We start from the raw sequence: 6000 nt of genomic DNA, 5'->3' as shown, positions 1-6000 counted from the left end.
CCAGGTACGCGCAAAATTCTGGCATGGCCACATGCCAAAACGCCAGCCTCCTCCTCGGTTATAGCAAAAAACCGGGGGATGTTATCAACAAGAGACAGTAAAAAAGGTTTACGCAGGGTCTTAATCTGAAAAGAATCCTTGAAACGGGTCCCTACTGCACGTCTGCACCTGTGTCTCTGTTGTGCCGTATCCTGTATGGGTGTAGCACGGTGTTCGTCTGCAAAAGAGAGGAACTTAGTGGAAAACAATCGTGCGAGAAATCTATGTTAAAATAAACAAGGTATAATACAAAAAATTGGTAGAATTGAGCTTTATTGTCTCCTGGTGTAAACGTGCGGAGCCCCTTGTACAGGGGTATGCGGCTATTAAGCCTTCGTATGTTTACGCCGGACTCGTCGAGTCATGTCCGGGGTCTTGAACAACCTATTTAGGTGCTCTAACTAGTAAAGTTGGATTAGTGTGCGGCTGTCAAGGCAGCCGCACCATCATCCGCGCTCGAGGAGCACTTGATATTTCCCTTTAATGAGATGATGCCTCGTGGACCGGGCATTTTGAGTGTAAGGGATGCATAATGCGGTATTGCATTAAAGCTGGCGAAAGCTTCGCGACCCACTAGTGCTTGATAGCTACTTATGAATGGGGCGATGTGGAAGGTTAGCTTATCGCTTCGGAAGTTGTCGGGGGAGCCGAACATAACTTCTAACGAGAGGGAACCCGTACAATGGGTATCTGGGCCTGGCGTGACCACTTGAAAGGAAGTGTTGCCATGGCGAATTATTGCTGGGTTTATCCCCATTTTGCGGATTGTGTCCTGATATAGCAGGTTTAGGTCACTGCCGTCGTCCATTAGGACTTGTGTAAAGTGGAGTCCGTCAATTATCGGATCTAAGACCAAGGCAGTCTAGCCTGCGTTCCGGATACCTCTAGAGTAATCCTGATGATCGAAGGTGATTGGTTGTAACAACTAGTGGCGAGACTCCTCTGGGACAGGCCATATGGCGCGTATCTCCATAGGCGCCACTCTGTTTTTCCCTTTTGTCACATGAAGTGAATTTACTGTTTTGACTTCTTGTGGGAACTTCTTTTGTTCTCCGGTGTTCTACTTGTGGGGTTCGTCGTCATCCTTGCTTGGTATGTCGAGCCCCTTGTGTTCGGTGTTGAGTTTGCCGGATTGCTTGAAGACCCAACAATCTCTGTGGGTGTGGTTTGCAGGCCTCCAGGGAGTACTGTGGATTTGACATATTTTGTCCAAGATTTTGTTGAGGTTAGATAGATCGTCCCTATTATCTTTGGGGGAGGCCTTTTCTGATTCTGCCGAGAGCTTTTGAATCCGGCATTGACTGCCGTGCTCTTCGGGCTGTTATCCTTGAACCGGTGTCGTTCCTTACTACGGCGCGGTTTCCCGTTTCCATCCCTGACTTCGGTTGTACTTGGGTCGCTGGTCCTGCTTCTTGCCAACCAGCTATCCTCTCCTACGCAAAGGCGGGTCATGAGGCTTGTCAATGCGGCCATTGTTCTTGGCTTTTCTTGGCCGAGGTGTCTGGCGAGCCATTAGTCTCGAATGCTATGTTTGAAAGCTGCTAAGGCTTCGGCATCCGGACAGTCGACTATCTGATTCTTTTTAGTAAGAAATCTGTTCCAGAGTTTCTGGGCTGACTCTCCGGGTTGTTGAGTTATATGGCTTAGATCGTCTGCATCTGGAGGTCGGACATAGGTCCCTTGAAAATTTGCCCGAAAAGCATCCTCGAGCTCCTCCCAACTTCCTATGGTATTTTCTGGAAAGCTTTTAAGCCAATGTCGGGCTGGCCCTTTGAGCTTGAGGGGTAAGTATTTTATGGCGTGGAGGTCATCTCCTCTAGCCATGTGTATGTGGAGGATATAATCCTCAATCCAGACTCCAGGGTCTGTTGTTCCGTCGTATGCCTCTATGCTTACGGGCTTGAATCCCGCTGGAAATTCATGGTCCAGCACCTCATCGGTGAAACATAGGGCATGTGTGGTGCCCCTATATTTGGGTGTGCCGTGATGTTCGGATATTTGTTGCATTGCATTGCTTACTAGAGCTTGCTCTCTTGGCCCATAGATAGATCTAGTTGGGCCGTCTTTTTGATGCGAATCCTTGTGCGGATCGCGTGCCGGATTGAGTGCGGCGCCCTTTGCCGCTCGATGTTGGTCATGGGGTCGTCTATCCAACCTGGTGGCTTCCTTGTTTTTTGACCGTGGGGGCTCTAAGGCCTCCTCATCAAATTTCGGTAGTAATTTTCGCTTCGGATAGCTCTTTGTGTGGGGACTGTCGCCGTACTTGTGTGCGGTGTTGAGTACTTTGTCCCATCTGATTCTGAGTGCATCTTCCGTTGTTTTGAGCTTTCGCTTCTGCTTTTTCAGGCTACGCACAGTGGCAACGAGCCTTTGGTGGAGGTTCTTCTTCTCCAGCAACTTGTCCGGCGTGAGGTCGTCCGGACTATTATCTTCGCCAGGGACGGGTTGTTCGGTTTGTCTATCCAAGTTGCCCTGTTCGAACGGTTGCTCGATGGCATGTTCGTCGTCCGCCGGTTCGTCCTGCTCTATGGCTGGGTCTCTGTCGAGGTGGGGTTTGGCGCGGCGCTTCCGCCGCCGCTTTGATTGCTTTTCGAGGGAATGATCCCTCGTTGCGCCCTTTTGATCCTCGTCGTTGTTTCTTTTAGGTGTGTCCACCATGTATACATCATGGGATGAGGTGGTTGTCCAGTGCCCTATAGGCGCTGGTTCTTGTTTGTCTTCTTCATTGGCGTCCATACCGTCGATGTCTTCGGAGTCGAAGTCGAGCATGTCGGTTAAATCGTCGACAGTGGCTACGCAGTGGGTGGTGGGTGGGTTTCGAATTTCTTCATCGTCCGCATCCCAAACTTGCTGACCATAGTTCGGCCAGGGCTCTCCTGATAAAGAGAGAGACTTTAGTGAATTCAGGATGTCGCCAAAGGGCGAGTGTTGAAAGATGTCCGCGGCGGTGAATTCCATGATCAGAGCCCAATTGGGTTCGATCGGGAGGGGTGCGGAAGATTCGGAGTCCGGAAAGGATTCTGGCACCTTGGAGCCACGAGCTCCGTGAAGGACAAGATTGGTGTTCGGCTCGATCACCGTAGAGATTGCAGCCCCCGAGGCGGCGTCTAGCCACTCGTCCTCGACCGGCGCAATCGGCTCCGAGCTAAGGGTCGGAGCGGACACCTGAGCGGCGCTCTAGGCACTATCCGGCGGCAGAGCTAGATCATGCCCATCGTGACAGTGCGGCGCGCTTGGCTGTGGCTCCAATCCGTCGAAGATCAAGTCTCCGTGGATGTCAGCCGTGTAGTTTAAACTTCCAAATCTAACCTGATGGCCAGGGGCGTAGCTTTCGATCTGCTCCAGATGGCCAAGTGAATTGGCCCGCAATGCAAAGCCGCCGAATACAAAGATCTGTTCGAGGAGAAAAGTCTCACCCTGGACCGCGTCATGGTTGATGATCAAAGAAGCCATCGGGCCTAAAGATGACGACACAGAGGAACTCTCAATGAAAGCACCAATGTCGGTGTCAAAACCGGCGGATCTCGGGTAGGGGGTCCCGAACTGTGCATCTAGGCGGATGGTAACAGGAGACAAGGGACACGATGTTTTTACCCAGGTTCGGGCCCTCTCGATGGAGGTAAAACCCTACTCCTACTTGATTAATATTGATGATATGGGTAGTACAAGAGTTGATCTACCCCGAGATCAGAGAGGCTAAACCCTAGAGGCCAGCCTATGGTATGATTTTTGTTCGTCCTACAGACTAAAACCTCTTCAGTTTATATAGACACCAGAGAAGGCTATGGTTACACAGAGTCGGTTACAATGGGAGGAGATCTACATATCGTATCGCCAAGCTTGCCTTCCACGCCAAGGAAAGTCCTATCCGGACACGGGACGAAGTCTTCAATCTTGTATCTTCATAGTCTGGGAGTCCAGCCAAAGGTCATAGTCCGGCCATCCCCTAATCCAGGACTCCCTCATGGACCCTTCTTGGGTGGAGCCCTCCGTGGACTCGCGCAGCCATTACCCCTCATGGGTTGAAGTCTCCATCAACGTGGATGTACGATAGCACCACCTATCGGAACCACGACAAAAACATCCGTGTCTCCTATTGCATTTGCACTCTTCAAACCCTTACCTTTACATTCTTGCAAGTTGCATGCTTTACTTTCCGCTACTCACATACTCTTTGCATGCTTGCTTGATATGGATTGTGAGTGTTAAACTTGTGCTAAAACTCCACTTAAACTTAAAGAATTTAAAAAACTGCAACTTTTAGTACTTAGTGTCTAATCCCCCCCCCCTCTAGACACCTCTTCTCGATCCTTTCAATTGGCATCAGAGATTTGGTCTCCATTGCTTTGGTTTAATCACCATTGGAGGAAGATGGATGAGTCTACTTTGGGGAGTCTTAGACATAGAGTGCCTATTCTTGATGGGGAATATTTTCATGAGTGAAAAAATGAGATGCTTGTGATTTTCAATCAATATCATTTGAACAAGTACATTGCTAGCCCTTGTGCACCTCATGTTGATCCTATGCATCCCATCCTTGATGAGTCAATTGACATGATTAGAAATCTTAGAACTGTTAATATTATCACTAGAGGCTTGCCTGGAAACCTGATTAGAAACTTGCCTACTCTTGAGTGTGCCTACACTATATGGAAATTTCTCGAGGAACGATTTCCAGATTATTCCTTGAAGAATCTAGATGAAATTCTCCATAAGTCTATTGCCTTGAGTAAGATGAAATCCAATGATGCTATGTTTAGTGATTGTCTATTTGAGCTTACAAATCTTATGCGTGCCGAAGGAGATGTTGGAATTATTAGTGATATTATTTCCGAAGCCATTAAAATTCATAAAGAAGATCATTGTCAAACTCATTCTAATGAATCACCCTCTCAAGGAATTGATCCACCACATGATGATGTTGAACATGGATACTATGATGAGGATGATGATAGTGACTTTGATCTTGATGATGCAATGAGACATTTTGGTCTTATGGCAAATCTTCGGGGATATATGGCAGGAGGAAAGGAATGGGTTCTTGACAGTGGATGTACCGATCACATGACCAGAGATAGAGATATGTTTTGTGAGCTCGCTAAAAACGATGGTCCTCGAAAGTATGTCACTTTAGGTGACAACTCAAAGGGTAAGGTGGTTGGCCTCGGTAAGGTGGCCATATCTCATGATAGCTCCATACAAAATGTTATGCTCGTTGAATCCATTGGCTACAACTTACTTTCAGTATCTAGACTTGCTGATTTCGGTTTCAATGTCCTATTTACTGAAGTAGATTGCCAAGTGTTTCATAGAGATAATCATAAAATGGTCTTTAACAGCATTCGTAGAGGTGATCTTTACATTGTTGATTTCACTAAAAAGGCTCAACCTAGAACTTGCTTTATTGCTAAATCCTCTAAAGGTTGGTTATGGCATAGACGATCAGGTCATGTTGGAATGCGAAACCTTGACAAGCTTATTAAAGGAAATCATATCCTAGGTGTTAACGATGTCATATTTGATAAGGATAGACTTTGCAGCGCTTGTCAAGCAGGCAAACAGGTTGGAGGAAGGCATCCCGTGAAGAACATCATGACCACAAGGAGGCCACTTGAGCTACTTCACATGGATCTGTTTGGCCCCAACGCCTACAAAAGTCTCGGTGGAAATTCTTTTGGTCTAGTTATAGTTGATGATTTTTGAAGATTTACGTGGGTGTTCTTTCTAGATGATAAATTGCAGGTCCAAAAGATCTTCAAAAACTTTGCTAGGAAGGCCCAAAACCAATTTGAAGTGAAGATCAAGAAGGTCCGCAGCGACAACGGAACGGAGTTCAAGAACGCAAATGTGGACACCTTTCTTGACGAAGAAGGGATTTCACATGAGTTCTCGGCTATGTACACACCTCAACAAAATGGAGTTGTTGAGAGGAAGAATCGGATGCTTATCGAAATGGCGAGA

The sequence above is a fragment of the Triticum dicoccoides genome, chromosome 2B (assembly GCF_002162155.2).
Source record: "Triticum dicoccoides isolate Atlit2015 ecotype Zavitan chromosome 2B, WEW_v2.0, whole genome shotgun sequence".
Lineage (NCBI taxonomy): Eukaryota > Viridiplantae > Streptophyta > Magnoliopsida > Poales > Poaceae > Triticum > Triticum dicoccoides.
This window is presented reverse-complemented; position numbering follows the sequence as displayed.